Raw genomic sequence first — 21296 nt, 5'->3', positions numbered from 1 at the left:
TATTAGGATGATAAGTCGCTGGCACAGGCTGCTGTTGTCGCTGATAATTATTCACATACTGAACAGATTCGTTTACAAGAGAACACTGATCCGTAGCATGAGAACCTGCACAAAGCTCACAAACCATAGCTATTTGATTAACTCCATACGTAGCCAGAAAATCAACCTTCATTGATAGCTCTTGGAGCTGGGCTGCAATAGCGGTGGCTGCATCAACTTCCAGAATACCTGCTACCTTGCTTGACGTCATCCTCTGAGTTGGGTTTTGATGCTCATTTGCAGCCATCATCTCGATAAGATTATACGCCTCAGTATAGCTTTTAGCCCATAAGGCTCCTCCAGCTGCTGCATCGAGCATGGGCCGAGATTGGGCCCCCAAACCATTATAGAAACCAGTGATCACCATCCAATCTGGCATTCCATGATGTGGACATTTTCTCAACATTTCCTTGTAGCGTTCCCAAGCCTCGCACATAGATTCTGTAGGTTGCTGCGCAAACTGAGTAAGAGCACTCCTCATAGCAGCAGTCTTTGCCATTTGATAAAACTTCACCAGAAACTTTTGCGCAAGATCTTGCCACGTAGTGATGGACCCAGCTGGTTCAGAATGTAACCAGTCTTTAGCCTTATCCCTCAGTGAGAATGGGAAAAGCCTCAACTTGATAGCCTCATCAGTCACGCCATTATACTTAAAAGTGCTGCAGATCTCGACAAAATTCCTTATGTGCATGTTGGGGTCTTCAGTTGCCGCTCCTCCAAAAGAAACAGAATTCTGCACCATCTGAATAGTGCCCGGCTTGATTTCAAAGGTGTTAGCTTGAATAGCCGGATGAAGGATGCTTGACTGAATGTCATCAATTTTAGGCCGAGAAAAATCCATAAGAGCTGGATCAGCTTGAACAATACGATCTCCCATGTTTACTGGTTCTTTCTGCTCAGTTCCTGAATCCGAATCCTCAAAATCTAACTTCTACGGAATATCAAGAACTTCGTCTGTCTCCTCAGCTGTATCTAAAGTCCTCTTGCGAGCACGAGAACGAGTTTGCATAAACGCTTGTTAAAGTACCTGAAACACAACCGAAAAGAGTAAGTAACTACTACGTCCTAATCACTGAGTCCTAATGACCAATGATGGTAAGTACATAAACTAAACAAATGAGCCGAGTCCCCGGCAGCGGCGCCAAAAACTTGTTAGGGCGAAAACACGCGCTAATATTCACGCAAGTATACGCGTTCGCAAGTAATATAGAATACTTTCTAGTTCGTTCCTCAGAGACTCAGACTAAATTATTGTCTAATTAAACTCACTCACCAATGTATGATTACTTCTCAATGTTAAGATAATAACACTTAAAATTGTTGATTAAATATTAACTATAATTAACTACTTAATTAACCACTTAACTAACACTTCAATTTATCAATAATAAAACACTCATGAGATCACAACTTCATTATTACTTCCTTCTATAGCCATTGTTATTACCTTTAGCATGTGACAGTGATGATATTAATCGAATAACACGAAACTGATAAAAGCCAACTTTCATTGTACTAATACCATTCTACCAAGCATCCACAATTAAGATAGAAGTTGAATAGTCATCAATTATGTTGAGTTCCTATATGTCTACAGAAATTGACAACACAACGATTTAAGCACAAGTTATTCCTTTTGATTACATAGGGCAAATAAAACTGTTAGAGTTACCCACTAATCATGCTCAACGTACATGAACCTATGCTAGCATGGTAAGTTCTAAATCTCAAGATCCATCGTCGCTTCACAAGAGATTAACACCCTATCTTATATGTTCGCGACGCACATAAGACGAATACGCACAACCAATACTAGATATCAAGCAATCATCACACACTAAAGTATTAAACAATTAACTAAAGAATTCCATAATAAATCCGTTGCAACCCCATGATCACGATTAGCCCATAATAGAACTTATCGCCATCATGGGTTCATATGAAATCATGATAAACAAACACAAGAAAATAATAACTAAACTAATTATATTAAAACAGAGTACGTCACAAGAGTAAATAAGTCAAAGCAAGAAAACTAGCATCCAACGTTACAACGAAACAAGAATCACAAAAAAATATGCTTCCTCTTCGTTGCGGTGTGTTAACTCGGTCTTCTTCCTTATCTCCTTCGCTTCTTGCATAAAACACAATCTAAAACATAATCCCCTTAATACTCTCTGTTAAAACGTCTCAAATCTACCTATATAATAGTCCCATAAAACTCAGATTACATAGAAGTTGGAAGCCAAACAGAAGTAGAAGTCTAAAATAATTTATCTTTTTCCCCGACCCTGCGCGGCCGCTCAGCATAGCTGCGCGGGCACGCAGGTTGCTGCGCGGCCGCTCAGCATTGCTGCACGGGTGCGCAGGCCTCTACTGGAAAAAATCCAGGTTTGCTCCATTTCTTCGCCGTAATCTGCCCATTCCTTTCCTCTCGCAATGGTGAACACATGCCAAGGCTTATTCTTGATGATTCCTCCCCCGAAATGCAACTAATACCCTGAAATGCATAAACACTAGAAAAACGCATCAAATACACAAAATACTTGATTTCAAGACACCAATTTAAGCCATTTTAAGACGTTTTAAGTGGTATAAAATGCCACTTATCAAATACTCCTCAGTTCTTCAATCTTTTTTAGAACAAGTCTTCTAGCTATCACATTGAATCCAAAGTTCTTCTTGAAGGATGAATAAACCTTTATCAGCACAGATTGGCTTTCTTGAAGGATCCTGTGAAGTGGCCGCTGTATCTCTTTTCCTACCTTGTACTTGAATACTAACCTTTCAGGTAGATTCCTGTAAGCATCAATCCCTCTGACTTCTTCCAGTTCATCTAGATAGAGGTTTAAATCTGAGAATTCCTTGATGTCACAGATGTACATGATGTCTCCCTTGTCGACTTTGGTTTGAGCTTTTGTTAGGGACTTGGATCTGAGAGTTGAGGGCTTCACTTTCTTGACTGCTATGGTCTTTGTCTTCTTTGGCTTCATGAATTGAGGTAGATTGAGTTCAGGTATTGGTAGACTATCCCAGTCTATTGGCTCATCCTTTGGAATGATAGTTCACCATGAAAGTTCTTGGATGGATCTATCTTGAATTCTCCATGTGCCACATAGGGCATGGATGTTTGAGTTGTTGCAGATGTAGAATCTTTGGGAAAGTACCCTTCCATCTCCTCATCATTGAAGTCCAATTTTCTCTTGATTCTTTGCTTGTACCTTGGCTTCTTTGTCTGTGGAGGTGCATTTTGCATTTCTTGATCTTGAGATTCAACAATTTCAGATTGTTGTGCAGAAATTTGTTGTGAGGGTTTCACATCTTGTAACGTGGCCAGGATAGCAGCTTGCTCCTTCTTTTGTTTGACCTTTTTAGCATCTAGAGCAGCTTGCTTCTTTTCTTGCTTCAATCTTGCCTTTTCTTCTCTCTTTGCTTCAGCAAATTGAGGGTGTCCAGCCACCACACAAATTTCCTTACCATTCCTGAAAACTTTAGCAATTCTTCTTTTCAATGCTGAATCAGCTGGATCCTTGTAGAATGCAATAGACCTGGCCAAGAGCTTCTTTTCATCAGGCTTTGGTGTCTCATACACTGTGTCCAAGGGGTTCTTTAGTGAAGATTTTGGATAGTTCACCCTTGGCTTCAAAATTAGCTTAGCCTTTGGAGTCTTGATGCAGGATGGCTGTCCTCTTTCCAGATTATTCATGCTTATTTCATTCACAGAAATTTGCCTGACTTGAGAGTGATGAATGGCTGATTTTTCTGGCTTCTTTGCAAGCCCAAACTTATTTTGTATATCCTCATCAATTTTCTCCCAGTTGATTGGACTCAACTGCTTCTTTTCAGCTGCTCTCAATGTGGCTGCTGCTTCATTAATTAGATCAATGTTGTCTGTAGTTGGTGGCTTGGTGAATGTAATTGTAGACATAATTACTTTGCTAACTTGAATATTGAGTTATTTCTCCCCCTCACTTGATCCTTTCTCCCCCTTTCTGTTATCATCAAGTTGTGTGGGAGGGAGTTGAGCAGCCACCAACTGTTGGAGTAGTGTAGTCTGAGCTTATTGATTGTTAAGTATCTTGGCCATTGACTTCTCTACAGCTGATAGTCTTGAGTCCATGGCCTCAACTTTCCTATTAAGATCAGCTTCCTTCCTTAGCTTTTGAGCAATTTCATGAAGGGTTTTTAGAACATAAACGCATCGAAAACGTAAATTTAAATCTTAAAAAAAAACCAAAACCCTCCGCAGGATCCATGCGAAAAATAATATTTAATTCGTAGTTAAGTATGTTTACCTTAAGAAGCTTTACGTTAATGGAAAGATGGATGTCTTTAATGGTGATCCAAAAATGATGAACGGAGATCTTTAGCAGCTGCTCCTCAAGTGTGAAGCACTCCACCAGTATCCACCAAGAAAACGATGTAATGAAGAAGGAGGAGATGGAGAGAATTAGGGTTTTGTATATCTTTTTGGTTGAGGCAAAAATAGGGTTTATAATAGTATATTTATAGGCAAAATTTTCAGCTGAAAATTTTCCCATAAAATATTATTATTATTAACCCTTTATTATTCTCATTAATAATTAAAACACCTTTTAATTATTAATCCTTTTTGTAAACTCTTTAGAAATAATTCTCTCACTTGATTTAATTTCCAAAAATTAAATTCTTAATTAATAATATTAAGGACATTTTCTTAATTAATTTATAATCAATTAAATCTCATTTAATCAATTATTAAATTTTCCAATTAATTATTTATTTCATAAATAAATAATTATCAACCATTATTAATTATTTCCTCCACCATTAAATTATTCTCTTTTATGGTGTGACCCTGTAGGTTCAATATTAAGCCGGTAGTAGAAATAAATAATAATAAAACTATTTTATAATTATTATATAAATTTTCTAATTCATTAAATATGATTAATTAATTAATCATATTTATTCTACATCGTGAGGGATACTTCTCAGCATATCGCAACTATCCGAATAATATGAATTCACTGCTTAGAATACCAAGAACCTATTCAGTGAGTAGTTATCGTGCAATTAATTCCTTCTACCCTGCAATGTCACGATTAAATACAAGGCATGGAACTTGTGTCAAGTCTATCTTATTTAATCACTTGCTTTCCCATTCACTATGCTTTGTTCTATTTAATGTAAATTAGAAACTCTTTTCTAATTTCATTCACTCTGGCCAGAGATTCCTGAACTAACATAAGTGGATCAGCATTGAACATTTTCTTCCTACACTGGAAGGGGTAGATCCTTTATTGATCATACACTATCTTCGTGTACAAATTCATATACCCAGTAGAGCCCTTATAATTGTCCCTTGAGACTAAGAACTAAACCAAAACATAGTTCAGTGTACACAAGATTACTATGATGACCTCAAGTCTAAGGATACTTGTACAACTATCACTATGTGAACAACTGCTGACACGTGAGTGAACTCCATCAGTTGTTCAGCTGTGTGAGTCATGTTCAGTGAACTTATTCTATAATAAGCACCTACATACTAGCTATAGTGTCACCACACAAATGTCTATAAGAACAGACATCCTTCATAATGAAGCAAGCATAGTATGTACCGATCTTTGCGGATTATTAATTACCAGTTAGTAATCCTACGACCATGAACTATTTAAGTTTAGAGTTATCATCTTTTAGGTCTCATTATTATGATCTCATCACAATCCATAAAAATCTTTATTCTAAACTGTGGTCTATCTTATTTAAACATTTAAATAGATAGAGCCCGCAATAAAAACAAAACAAGTCTTTTATTAATATCAATGAAATCAAAACAGATTACATAAAAGTTATTCCTAAATCCTCATACATGATTGGACTTAGGACATATCTCTTTCATTTCCGTCATGGTAGTTGCAGGGAGTCTAGCATCCATCCTCTCTATAACATCTTGCTTGACTTCATAAATTTCCTGCTTGATTGCATCCACACTCTGACTGTGTTGGAGGGCTTGAATTTTATGCAGCTGGAGTGCTTCAAGATGTGTTATGAGTAGCTTCTTGGTGCTAGCATTGGAAGATGCCTGAATGGCTGCTTGGGTGTCATGAATTAGCTTGAACAGAGTTGATTAGAGATGTGAGTAAGAACATTCTTTTATAAGCATCTAGGAAGGAACAGCTGCATCTCCCCCTATGTCCATGCTGTCTTCCTCATCATCCCCATCAGCATCCCCAAAAGAAGCTTCATCCAGTTTAAAATCACTGCCAATGTTGGAAGGCATAACAGTGATTGCATCATTTGCTCTTTGTAAAGATTGTGCAGTATACACCAAGTTCAGCAATCTTTCAGCCTCCTCATTGCCCTGTACAGCTAGAGTTTGGTAAGCTGTCACAGGGTAAGTAAATGTCTCAGCATCCAGGGAAATGGAATCTATAACAGCTTGATATTCTTGCTAAAATAGCCTTTCCCTTTCTGCATCATTGACATTTATTGACTCACTTGCAATGGTTTCCACCCTTATCACTTCTGTACCTGCATTTCTCTCCTGATCTCTCTTTTGTTGCATCAAGGTCTCACCTTGGCTCCCCACCCTCACACCCTCACCTTCACCATCTAAGGTGGGACTCCTCACATTGACTTTTGCCAATCCCGAAGAAATGGATTGCATTTGTTCACTCTTTTCCTCTCCTTTTTCCTGGGAGCAACCCAGACTCTCACTCATTTCACTCCTTCCCCTCAATCCTAGGAGTGATTGCACTACCACTAAGTCTTCTGTACTTGTAATAATTGATGAAATTTGAAGCTGTGTAGAGACACTCGACAGATAAGGGATATCCGTCGGGTTAGCAGTTTGACTATCCGACGGATAACTGCTGTTAAGCTTATCCGTCGGGATACAATCACTACTCGACAGATGAACAATATCCATCGAGTGAGTAGAAATGAATGAGTTTTGAGTGGAAACTATTGTAGACTCTGTGCAGATTGATGAGAATTTTGGCACAGATATCTCAACAGTTTCAGAAAGAAATGGCAAGTGAGCCAACAAATCATCTAGAAGATGATGCTCACTTTCTTGGATTTTTGGCTTCTCCAAGAGAGTTAAAGATGGAGAATTTGGAAGTGATATGTTTATCATGTCAACATCCAAAGAGTGTATGGGAGAGTTTGGTGTTTCAGGTGCTTCTATTATTAAAGATTTTGGCTGTGACTCCATATTTATTAGAGCCACATCAACCTGACTTTGAGAAGGTGCAGTGACTGTGTCTTTAGCACCATTTTGCACAGTGTGTGAACCCTGTGCATCCTTAGTGGTCTTTGATTTCTTCTTTCTAGTGTAAGTTTGGGGTGAGCTTGTGTCCCTTACCCTTTTGGCCTGTGCTCTTGGCTGAGAGCTTTGTTCAATAGTCACATCCTTTTGGGAGGATGCAACTAGTAATGAGCTTATATCCTTATTAAGCACTGCAGTTTGTTGGAAAACTGCAGTGTGGTAGGCTGGGAAACACTCACCTCTCCAACCTTATCCTTAGGGTTTCTTTGATGTTCACCCTGTCCCTCACCTTTCTTACCCACCTTCACACTCCCCTCTTTTGGTTTAGTGAAGTTTACAACTGACATCTTTTGAGAGACACCAGAGAGGGTTTTCTTTGTCTTTGTTTTTGAAATTTTTGGTTTGGCAGCTTGGGTAGGCAACTGTTGGGTCAATGATATAGTTGCAATAGCTGTACTAGAATGCAAAGAAATTTGTGAGGCTGGAAGAGTAGGGACAGTTGAACTTACCTCACTTACCTGAGGTGCCTCCATAATTGGAAAATAAAAGAGTGACACCTCTTTGTGATGGTTTTCCCTGTTCAGGTCTGTAATGATTCTCCTTTCTTGAACCCAATAATCTAATTTCTTGAGAGAGAGTAAGTGCTTTTGAGAAAGAGAGAAGTTAGAGCAGATGATTTGAGAAAGATAATAGAAAAGCAAAGAAAATGAATTATGCTTTTATACTATCTCAAAAATAACTGTCAAAAATAATAAAGTAAAATTAAAGTGACCAATAAAAATTTCCCAAAATAGCCATTTTTTAAAAATAAACTGTAAAAATTCCATCAATTATCCGTCGTGTTATGCTTACGAGCTGTAAGTATACTCGATGGATAATGTTCAGAGAATCAAAGGCTAAAAATAAGACAATTCGACGGATGAGGGTAAATCAGTTATCGGCCGAGTCATAAAATATTCTAGAAAAATAATTGATTTTATTAACAAATATTATACCGACGGATGATCAAACTCGATGGATAATGATCATCCGTCGAGATGTAAATTTGACTTAGCCAAAATTTCATCCAAGACTGAAAAATCAATTAGATTTCTGGCTACATTATAACTTGCAAATTATCTGTAAAGATTCAAGAGTAATTAAGCATCCCTAACTCACTTACCAACCTTGAAAAGGTGGATTCATCCAGTGGCTTGGTAAATATATCTGCAAGCTGTTTTTCACTTGGAACAAAATGTAGTTCCAAAGTACCATTCATTACATGTTCCCTTATGAAGTGGTACTTGATGTCTATGTGCTTTGTTCTTGAATGTTGTACTGGACTTTCAGTGATGGCAATTGCACTTATGTTATCACAGAAAATAGGAATCCTTTCCATTTGCAGACCAGAGTCTAGCAATTGGTTTTTCATCCACAAAGTATGTGCTCAGCAACTGCCAGCAGCAATATATTTAGCTTCAGCTGTAGAAGTAGAGACTGAATTTTGTTTTTTACTAAACCAGGACACAAGCTTATTTCCTAGAAATTGACAAGTTCCTGTTGTACTTTTTCTATCAATTCTACAACCTGCATAATCTGCATCTGAATAACCAGTTAGATCAAAACCAGAATCTCTAGGGTACCAAATGGCAAGTTTTGGTGTTCCCTTGAGATATCTGAAAAATTCTCTTAATAGCTATTAAATGAGATTCTCTAGGATCAGCCTGAAATATAGCACAAAGACATGTAGCAAACATTAAATCTGGCCTACTAGCTGTTAAGTACAGAAGTGACCCAACCATGCCCCTTTAACTTAAAATATCCACAGACTTTTCAGTAGTGTTTAATTCAAGCTTAGTTGCAGTGGCCATGGGAGTTTTTACAGATGTGCAATCCATTATATCAAACTTCTTTAAAAGATCATAAATGTATTTAGTTTGACTAATGAATATTCCATCACTAACTTGCTTAACTTCCTAACCAAGAAAGTAGGTTAGTTCTCCTATCATGCTCATTTCAGACTTACTTTGCATCAATTTGGAAAACTTTTTGCAAAGTTTTTCATCTGTAGAGCCAAACATAATGTCATCTACATAAATTTGAACAAGTATGCTAGAGCCATTAACATTTCTAAAGAATAAAGTTTTGTCAACAATACCTCTTATGAAATGATTCTCTAAAAGGAACTTTGACAAAGTGTCATACCAGACACTAGGTACTTGCTTCAGTCCATAAAGTGCTTTCAAAAGATAATAAATATATTCTGGAAAATTTGGATCTTCAAAACCAGGAGGCTGACTGACATATACTTCCTCCTCTAAATCTCCATTCAGAAAGGCATTTTTGACATCTATTTGATAGACTTTGAAATTAGATGGGCTGCATAGGCTAAAAAGATTCTGATGGCTTCAAGTCTTGCAATAGGAGCAAATGTTTCATCAAAATCTATTCCTTCTTGTTGACAATAGCCCTTAGCAACCAATCTAGCTTTGTTCTTGACTACTACGCCATTTTCATCCATCTTGTTTTTGAATACCCATTTGGTGTCTATTGGATTCTTTCATTTAGGCTTGGGTACCAGCTTCCAAACCTTATTCCTTTCAAATTGGTTTAGCTCCTCCTGCATAGCTAAAATCCAATTAGGATCCAACAAAGCTTCTTCTACCTTCTTTGGTTCTTCCTTAGATAGGAAACTGCTATATAGACATTCTTCCTGAGTTGCTCTCCTTGTTTGAACTCTAGAAGATACATCACCAATGATGAGCTCAAAGGGGTGATCCTTTGTCCATTTCCTTTGTTGAGGTAGATTAGCTCTAGATGAAGAGGCCTCATTGTTGTCTTGATGTGTGATTGAGTTTTGATTATTAGAAACTCCCCCTGAATTAATGGTTCTTTGATTTGAGACAGGGGAACTTTCTGTAAGTGATCTATTCTGACTTCCTGCTTCTTTTGATGACCCGACGGATGGTAAATTTTGAGTACCGATGAATGAAGCTGGTTGTCTCCCGACGGATAAAGCAGATTGTCTCCCGACAGATGAAGCATTTTTCAACTCGAAAGATGTTGAATTTTGTGCTTCATTGGTAGTGGATTTTTCTGCATTATCCTTTGATACTGTTTCTTGATCACTTTCATCATCACTGTCATCACTAACCATCTCCACATTGTCAAATTTGAGGCTCTCATGGTAATCTCCATCTTGCAGTCCTTCAATCTTTTTATCATCAAACACAACATGTATTGATTCCACAACAATTTTGATTCTCAGATTGTAGACTCTATATGCTTTACCAACAGCATATCCAACAAAAATTCCTTCATCTACTTTAGCATCAAACTTCCCATTCTGATCAGTTTGATTTCTCAAGATATAACATTTGTATCGAAAGACATGAAGAAAATTTAGAGTTGGCTTCTTGTTCTTGAACAATTGATAGGGAGTCATGCATTTTGCTTGATTAACCAGAGAAATATTCTGAGTGCAGCATGCAGTATTTACAACTTCAGCCCATAAATATGTTGGTAACTTAGACTCTTCAAACATTATCCTTGCAGCTTCAATAAGTGATCTATTCTTTCTTTCTACTACTCCATTTTGTTGTGGAGTTCTTGCTGTTGAAAACTCATGCAAAATCCCATTTTCTTCACAAAATACTCTCATGACAGAATTCTTGAACTCAGTTCCATTGTCACTCCTGATTCTTCTAACTTTGAAATCAGGATGATTGTTGACTTGCCTTATGTGATTGATGATGATTTCACTAGCCTTATCTTTGGACTTAAGGAAATATGTCCAAGAGAACTTTGAGAAATCATCTACAATTACTAGGAAAAATCTTTTCCTTGAGATGGACAACACATTGACTGGTCCAAACAAATCCATGTGTAGCAGTTGCAAAGGTTCTTCAATTGTTGAATCAAGCTTCTTTCTGAATGATGCTTTAATTTGCTTTCCCTTTTGGCAATCATCACATAGTCTATCCTTAGAAAACTCCACTTGAGGAATGCCTCTAACCAGTTCTTTCTTTACAAGTTCATTCATGGTCTTGAAGTTTAGATGGGATAGCTCCTTGTGCCATATCCAACTTTCATCTTGACTTGCTTTACTGAGAAGACAAGTAACAGATTCTGCATTTCATGAGTTGAAGTCAGCAAAGTACACATTTCCTTTTCTCACTCCAGTGAGAACCACTTTGTTGCACCTCTTGTTTGTCACAACACAGGCTTCTGAGTTGAAGGTTACTGAATTGCCTTTGTCACACAGCTGGCTGATGCTCAACAAATTGTGCTTGAGACCATCCACTAAGGCAACCTCCTCAATGATGACATTGTCTTTTGAAATCAATCCATATCCCACAGTATAACCCTTGCTGTCATCTCCAAAAGTAATGTTTGGGCTAGCTCTCTCCTTGAACTCTGCGAGCAGGGTAGAATCAACAGTCATGTGTCTTGAACAACCACTATCCAAGTACCACAGATTCTTTATGTTTCCCTGCACATATTAAAATCAAATCAAGTTGATTTTGGTACCCAAGTTTCCTTGGGTCCTGCCTTGTTAGCTTTCTTTTTCTGTTTCTTAGTTGATCTCATTTGACTTGGGGATATCAGATTCATCCTTAGTCATTTGAGTTGGACCTTTGAAACCATTCATTGCAATAGAATTATCATGCACATTTTGATTAACAGGAAATGACATGCTATTAGTAAACATGTTATTCCAGTAGGGCATGCTAAATGGCATTTGAGGCATACTAAATGCAGCATAATAAGGATTAGGTGAAAATGGCATATTAGCAAATTATGCATTCATATTTTGTGTAGACATAGCATTCACAGGAATAGAAGGCATGGCATTCATGTTGGGAAAAGGAGGTGGCACAGATATGGAAGTAGGCATGGCAGTTTTTCAATTAACAGAAAGATAATTTACACTACCATACTTAACACATATTTTTCTTGGAGCATACTTATCAGGGGTGTAGTTGTTATGCTTGTTAATCCCTACTTTACCATTTCTATTGTTTTTCCTTTTAGCCTCTGTTTTAACCTCAATCTTTTCTAGTCTGTCATTCAATTGCTTGATAGACAGATGACCAACATTCACTTTCTTCTCATTCCTCACTTGACTAGATTCTCCTGAAATGAAGTTTTTGGAAACTGATCCATACTTTTCATTTAACTTGGCAAGTTTGGCTTTACTCACAGGTTTGCTCACAGCCGACGGATGAGGGTTTATATCACTCGACGAATAATCCTTTTGATTATCCGACGGATGACTCTCATCATCCGTCGAGTCGACATCTGTTAGCACTCCTTCAAGCAAATTGGATTGCAGCTTCTCCTTATTCTTCTTTCAGGCTGCATCACAAAAGGACTCAATACCTTGAACTTTGGTGATTTGAGCATGAACATCTCTAGATGTTTTCCATGCCTTAATCACCTCCTGTTCTCGTTCAAGCTGCTTTTTCAAGATCTTTTCTTTCTTCAAGGACTCGGTTAATTCATCCTTAGTAATTTTACACTCAATTCTCAATTTTTCAAATTCAATAAATTGAGACTCTAGCACATTATTCCTCTCATTTAAAAAAAATTGTTTTCTTTGATTTTAGCATTTTCCTTATTAAGAGACTTAAGTATAACACGTAAATGATATAATTCTGTAGACATGTCATTTATTACATCATTACACTCAGATTTAGATAAATGTACAAGGTTAGTGGTGATTACCTGATTACTTGAAGAACTTGTCTCTGTAGACTTGGCCATTAGGGCTAGATTGACATAGATGACATCCTCATCCTCATCCAGATCATCTGTTGCCCAGTCATTTTCTTGTGTAATGAAAGCCCTTCCTTTTGTTTGAGCAATTCAAAATATTACTGTTTATAATCCACAGGATCAAACTTCTTCTTGCTGGAATCTAACTTTCTACACTCACTGGCAAAGTGCCCTGCCAAGCCACATTTGAAATATTTGAATTTTGATTTATCCACCATGTTTCTATTTGGCTTAGCTGTTCCAAAGTTCTTCTTCAACTTGAGCTTGGAAAATCTTCTGGAAAGAAATGCTAAATGTTCATCAATATTCTCCATGTCATCTTGGCTCAAAGAATCTTCATTTTCTGCTACCAGCCCCTTGCCCTTGTTTTCACAGACCTTTGAAGTAGACTCAACAGCTTCTATCTTCATCTCCTTCTCTTTCTCTAACTCAGCAACCAGTGCAATGGACCCTCCTTTCTTCCTCCCTTTCTCCATTCTTTCATCATGCTCTATTTCAATCTCATAAGTCTTTAGAATGCCATACAGTCTCTCTAGTGTAAATTCCTTGTATTCTTGTGAATTTCTCAAGGAGACTGTCATTGGTTTCCATTCTTTTGGTAGGGATCTCAGAAACTTGAGGTTAGAATCTTTGGTTTGGTAGACTCTTCCATGCAGCTTTAGAGCATTTAGTAGCTTTTGAAATCTACTAAAGATATCAGTGAGAGTTTCACCTTCTTCAAAGTGGAAATGCTCATATTGCTGAATTAGTAACTGCATCTTGTTTTCTCTAACTTGTTCAGTGCCATCACAAATAATCTGAATAGTATCCCAAACTTCCTTGGCAGTTTTGCAATTGATGATGTTGTCAAACATGTCACCATCAACTCCATTGAACAGAATATTCATGGCCTTCTTGTCTTTCCTGACTTGTTCAATATCAGGATCTGACCATTCATGCCTTGGCTTGGGAACTGATGGCTCGTTTCCAGTTGCAGCTCTCATTGGTATATAAGGGCCTCTCTCTATGCAATCCACATAGGCCTCATCTTGAGAAAGTAAATGAAGATGCATCTTTACCTTCCAGTGATGGTAATTATCTTTGTCCAGAAAAGGAATCTTGACTCCAACATCCTTCTTGTTCATCTTGCTGTTTGTTGTGATCTTTAAACTCTTTGTTCTTTAAGAGCTTGCTCTAATACCAATTTTTAGTCCCTAACAATGCAACAAGAATTACAGAAGGGGGGTTGAATGGAATTCTTGAAACTTTTTCTTATAAAATGTTCTAACTTAAAATATATATATATAACAGTATTTTGATTTGCAAAGTGCGGAATAACAAGTTAAATATGAATCAAAACACAAAGTGATACAGCTTACAGCTTGAATAGCTCTGTGAAGATTGAATAGCTCACAACTGCTTACAAATAAGAACAACTAAACTTACAGAGAAATGCTAAGGATACAGCTTACAAATGTTTCTCTAAGAAAATACTTTCTTAGTCTTGTTATTGTTCTATTTACTACTCTTGGTTTATATATTACCAAGATTATACAGTAATAAGACAAGATAATAAAACAAAATCTATCAAGTCTAATACTATGCTGCTTCATTACTCTATTCCAGCATCTTTGAATATCTTCATATTATCATGGAAATGACAATGCTTCTTTGTTCTCAAAAACCCAGTTGAATAGGCTTCCACATTCCTTTTGCATACACTCGACGCATGTGACTGTGTTTTCACTGTCAACAAATGTTCAAATTGATTATCCGTCGGGTACATGATCATCCCTCGGGTTGCCTTGTTGATCATCCGTCGGGTGGCTTTGTTGATCATCCGTCGGGTAGCTATTTGGCACTAGACTTCATTTCATTTATGCAGAATTACAAGACATCATCTATGTACAATTAATCAACCTATTCTGCATATCTAATTAAAGTCAACATGACTTATATGCTACTATAGAATCTAAATAAAGGTGTTTGCAGAAATGCTTCATGACTTATTATTACACAAGATACTCACTCGATGGATAAAAAATCATCATCCGTCGGGACTATATTGAGTCATCCGTCGGGATTATATTCCTTATCCGTCGAGTGCTACATTTTTCACTAAGTTAAATCTACTAAGGTGTTTTGTTAATGAAATCATCAAGTTCACAATATATTCACAACACCCACTATCTCGAGGTTACCAAAGTCTTGATTTAAATTCTAAATAAAATGCAATAATAAGTATTTAGAAACTCAAATAATACAAAATTTCTTGACGAGATAACCTATCCGGGCATCTACTTAAAACCATTCATCTCTTAATTAATTATAACTCTAACAATTAAACAAATACTCCACCTTAAACAATTATTCCCAAAATAAGATATTAAAATATTTTAATATTCAAAATTATTAATCTTTTAAATCAATCAATAATAATTGTTCAGCAAAACATAAGAATCCAATAAGATAATTTTTGAGCCAGCTCAAAATATATTATTCAAAATAACACATATCTATTTAATCCAAGTTCCATTCAGATGAAAGAAAAATTCAACTAATAGTAAAATAATCCAGATTCTAAATTTATTAGTCAAAATATTAAAATACCTAGTCATTCAAATAATTAGTTTGTAAATTCCTTTTTAGAATATTGATCACAATAAAATTTCACAATCAATTCAATTCACTAACTCTTTACGAAAATTTGAATTGATATCCAAATAATTAAATAATTAATTATCCAAAAATAATCACAACTTTCTCTGTTAGATATATTTGATGATATCGGCAGAAACTATCAGAAGTTCATATCAGGACTTATATCATCATTTACTGAAGAGTGATATCATCAGTACTTATATCAGTACTTGATGATCAACAGATGATGTCATCAGAACTTGTCACTTCAGTAGATATTCGAAGAGAAGAAGGAAAGCATGAATTCAAGATGGTGAAGGACTTTATCTCAGAAGCATTGTATTAGGTTTCCTTGTTGTTAATAGAATAATATTTCTTATACATTGTGTAGTTGTGCTCTATATAAAGCACAGATTAGGTTCATGCTATAAGCATTTCGAACATTGTTATATCTTTCGCATAACCTACCAGCTCTCAAGGATATTTGTTAATCATTTCGAGAGAGTATATTCGTAATCAGTTTTTATCTGTTAATATAAAAACTGTTGATTCTGTTAAAACTTTGTCGAATTGATTGTATTAACTTTATTCACCCCCCTCTACAGTTGATTACGGGCCTAACAATTGGTATCAGAGCTTGTCGTTAACTTACAAACAGTTTAAGATCTGAAAATCAATCTACAATGTTAGACAAAGAAGAAGAACCACAGAATCTAAAACCACCAACCCCAACCACATCACAGATTAGCAGTAACATGAGTAGGTATGAAGCAATCAAGGTGCCAATCCTGAAGATACATGAATATCCAATCTGGAAAGTTAGGATGGCCATGTGTTTGGAAGCCACAGATCCTGAATATCTAAACAGGATTTATGATGGTCCTCATAAACCAATGAAGGTAGTTATTTCTGTTGTAGGAGAACCAGAGAAAATGATAGACAAAGACAGAAAGGACTATACTCCTGAAGATCTCTCATCTATTATAAAGGATGCTAAGGTCAGACACATCTTGAAAAACAGTCTTGATAGTGCTATGTTCGGTAGAGTTATTGGATGTAAGACATTAAAAGAGATATGGGATGCTTAAAACGTAAAGTGTCAAGGTACAACTTATATCAAGAAAAACACAAGGACAGTACTTACTCAAGAATATGAACACTTTGACTCAAGAGATAATAAGTCTTTAACTAAGATCTATGACATATTTCAGAAGCTGCTGAATGACTTATCCCTTTTCAACAAAGAATATGATTTGGAGGACTCAAACTTGAAGTTCCTACTTACTCTCCCTGAAAAGTGGGACTTTAAAGTCGCATCAATAAGGGATAACTATTAACTTCATAACACACCTCTAGCTGAGATCTATGGAGTTCTGAAAACTCATGAACTGGAGATGCAGCAAAGAATCAAGAGGAAAGGATCTAAATCTATACCAGTAGCACTCAAAGTTGAAGAGAAGCCAAAGGAGAAAGTTAGGAGGAAAAGCTACTCCAATGGGAAAGCCATGATTGCAAAGTCAGATACTGAATCATCAAATTCTGATGATGAATCAAATACTGATAATGAATCAGATACTGACAATGATCATATTAACAATAAAGACATGGATCAAATGGCTGCCCTACTGGTTAAAAGCTTTGAAAGGACATCTTCGATTAATCATTTATTTTGGTATTTGCATAATTTAACATAAAATTTAAAACACGTATATCCTCTCCAAATAGGCATGAATTTAATTGACATAATCAAAAGTGAAAAGCCATATCTAGCAAAATATTTCAAAAAATGTTTTTCAAGGTGTATTTATATTTTTAAATATAAATATAAGAGATATTCCAATTTGCTGAAAATCAAAATATATTTTTAAAGGAATATACTCTAAAGCAATGAGATCGTAAAAGAAATATTGGAATATGATCTTTCTTAGGATCTCTTGCAATATTAATAAGGCAACAAGTTTGAAAAAGGAATATCAGAACTTGGATATTATTTGGAAGGCTCGTGCTAAATTTATTCCAAAAACATATGTTTTTAAAGGGATAAAATATATATCTTTCCCTCCATAAATATTTATAAATCCAAAGATATATTTTTAACTCTTAGAAATTAATATTTTATATAGGAATATTAATATCTTATTTTTTCCCCTCCTCATATTTTGTAAAGTAATTTTCTCTCGTATCTCAAATATATTATTTATCGGAGAATATACTTTTAAATATTTAAAAATATTTCCAACACTCTCAAAATATTTTATATTTAAGGAAATATATTCTAAGTATTTATTATAGCCCAAATTGAGCCAACAAAATCTGTCTGCTTTCATAAAAGATCGTTTAGATTTTATTTGGAACTGAACCTTGAATTAATCGTTTTAAATCCAAATAAAATACTTCCATTTGCTCGAAAATCTTGAAACTTATGATTTTTCTTTTAAATGTTATTTTCTATGCATGGTTAAAGTTTCATAATTTTTGAGAAATTTTGTCCAGGTGTGATTTTTCCGAGTGTTGACCAAAACTTTGACCGAGCGTTTGACCCGGCTACCTTTGACCAAAATTGACCAAAACTTGTAGATCATCATTTTATGATATTTAGGTAATTATAATATTTTTGGTTGTATTTATTAAAGGGTTTTCAAAGTTGTTATATTTAATGGTACTAATTACTTAATTAATTAAATAATTAATGATTAATTTAAAAAGCTAAAAACCATTATTATATAATTAATAGTTGCTGGGATTTTTCTTATTTGTCTTATATGCAAGTTATAAACAAACACAGCTTATCCTCCATATCATCAATCCACACCACTCTCTTCATCCACCATTTATTTTAACTCATTCTCAATCACTCCATTCACCTAACTTCTTCTATAAATAAACACTCACCCCCACCATTTTTCACACAAGCTAAGAGTTAATTAATTGTTGGGCATTTTCAAGAAGTATTCACTGTATACACTCTCTAAAATCCAAACCCAAATACTTCATCTCAAAAACCTTCTCTCTTACAAATATATATCATATATTCAAGTTTTTTGATCTTCAAGCTTAGTTCCACCAACCAAGCTCCATCAACCCAAGAAAACCTCATTCATACCACTTTCTTGCCTCCCGAAGGGCTGCCCAAGTTCGACCAATAAGCCAAAATCCGGCCGAACCTCTGGCGAATTTTTCTAGTGAACTTTTCTGTTCATCTCTTAAAGTGGTAAAACTTTCTAGCTTTTGTCTGAGTCTTAATTGACCACTCTTAATATTCATATAAGAAGCTTAGTACCAAATTCTCTTCATCTCTACAACCTCTTATATAGAATAACTTGAAGAAAAACAAATCCGTACAAGAATTATTTTCAACAAATTATACACTTCTAGCACGAAGTGATAATTTCATACAACGATTGGTTAAATTCCTTACTAACACCTTTAGTGTTTCGTCAGAATTAAATTAAAAAGCTAGCATTTTATTATTTAAATTTAAACGCACTAATTTTGGCCATATATTGACATATTTGTTATAATTGTTTAACAAGACTTAAGCGACTTCCTTTACTAGCACCTTAGTGTTTCGTGGGAAAAACTTAAGGCTTATATTATATATATCTATATATGCATATTTATTATATTTAGTTAAAAGATTTAAGTGAATTCTCTTACCAGCACCCCTAGTGTTTCGTGGGAAGATCTTAAAGCTTTTAAGTAAATGTAAGTATATATATAATCGTATAAGAATTAAGCGATTTCCCTTACTAGCATGTTCAGTGTTTCGTAGGAAAAAGTTAAAGCTTATATCGTATTATATATATACACATATAAATTGTGCTAATATAATTTAAACTCTGCTCTTATATTCTGTGATATAATTTGTTTAAATTATGCACATTTTATTCTCTCGGCCAAATATTTTATAAGTGCAAATAGTTAAAGAATAAGTTTAATGTTCTCGGTTTATAAAAGTCTCCACACGATTATATTAAAAGAGAAATCATTTTGTCAAAGATCCAAAAGCTATAACGCTTCACCAAGGACTTGATATATTTATTACTTCGGAAATAAGATATATTATTCAAAATGAAGTAATACCAAGTATACTTTAACATTCATTTAATCTAAAGAAAAGTATATATTAATATTCTTTTAAGAATATTAGTACGTCATCCGGTCTAGTTAAGTATCTTACTAGTCCAAACTCTTTTTATCTATAACTGGTATTATTTCGTAGATATTGTCTTCTTCGTTTTGCAGTGAGGTGAAGTATAGTAAGGTGATTCTCGTTCTGAGACCCAAGTCCTAGACGTACTAACGGGGAGTTAGTAGTCTTCGCACCGTGAGGAAGAGGAAAGACCCAAGACCAACTACTGAGATCAAAGACCGAAAAAATCTTAGAAGGACAAAAACTACACCAAGGGTTTCACATCAACTTTGAATAAATAACAGGGTATTATCGTCTAAGATAGGTTGTGTAGGTTTGCATATTTATTTTGAGGTGGTAACCCGGAGTTATGCACCAAGACAGATATTTATGGGGTTGTAAAGCCTTCTCCTCCTACGTAAGGAGAAAGGTTATTTTAAGGGAAAAACTCGGGTCCTGGAGAGGAGCTCGGGGACTGTACGTAGGGGTGAGCGAACCAGGATAAATATCTCTTGTAGTATTTTCTTCCTTGTCTTTTATTTTCGCATATATAATCTGCATCTGTAAAATATTTAAAATGGGATAAATATTTTTAAAATGCCATAATAATTTTTAAATTGGTAATTAAGCTATTCAACCCCCTTCTAGCTTAAAATAGCCTTTTTACCGGACCTAACAATTGGTATCAGAGCAGTGCTTTTTAACGTGTTTGTTAAGTGATTTGCAGATTTATAGGCACAACAAAAAGTGATCCGAAATGGCGTATCTAAATACCATTGGTTGTGGTGAAGGTCTATCTAGCTCTCGCCCTCCTCTATTTGACGGCACCAACTTTGCAACATGGAAAATGAGGTTTCGCATTTATGCCATATCTCAAGGAGTAAGAGTTTGGATATCCATAGAAGATGGAGTTATTATTCCTACCAAAACGGTTGATGACATCATCATCGAATAGAAGGTTAGTGAATATAACACAATAGAGGAACAAAGAATGAATATAGGTTCTAAGGCAGAAATGGTACTCACAAGTGCACTTGCTAAAAAAGAATATAAAAGAGTAAATAATTACAAGTCAGCACAAGAAATGTGGGATAAACTATTTGTTACCTTCGAAGGAATCACTGATATAAAAGATTCTCGAATGGACACTTTGATCCAAGAATATGAGAACTTTAAACTCCAAGAAGGAGAAAATATCATCGACATGGAAACTAGAGTCACTCGCATTGTCGATGAACTATCTCAACTCGTAAAGAGTTATACACAAAATGAAAAGAACTAAAGAGTTCTTAAATCATTACTTCCAAGTTGGAAGGTTAAAGTAACCACAGTCAAAGAGATGCACAATCTCAATGATTACAAAATAGATAATCTATTTGGAAATCTTCGTGCATACGAAGAAGATAATTTACAAGAAAAAGTCATTCCAAAAGTGGAAGACAAAAAGAAAAACATGTCTTTAAAATCTATACTTATAGATGAACAAGAAAACGA

General features: G+C 35.4%; 1 non-coding gene across 1 annotated transcript; it reads left to right on the top strand.

The window, feature by feature from the left end:
* Positions 1–416: 416 nt before the first annotated feature.
* Positions 417–523, top strand: LOC141662542 (small nucleolar RNA R71). The gene has a single exon (XR_012550652.1). It is a non-coding gene; the product is annotated as a small nucleolar RNA R71 (small nucleolar RNA).
* Positions 524–21296: the final 20773 nt, after the last annotated feature.

The sequence above is a fragment of the Apium graveolens genome, chromosome 5, assembly GCF_009905375.1.
Source record: "Apium graveolens cultivar Ventura chromosome 5, ASM990537v1, whole genome shotgun sequence".
Taxonomy (NCBI): domain Eukaryota; kingdom Viridiplantae; phylum Streptophyta; class Magnoliopsida; order Apiales; family Apiaceae; genus Apium; species Apium graveolens.
The sequence above is the reverse complement of the archived record's forward strand: the minus strand, read 5'-3'. Positions and strand labels throughout refer to the sequence as shown.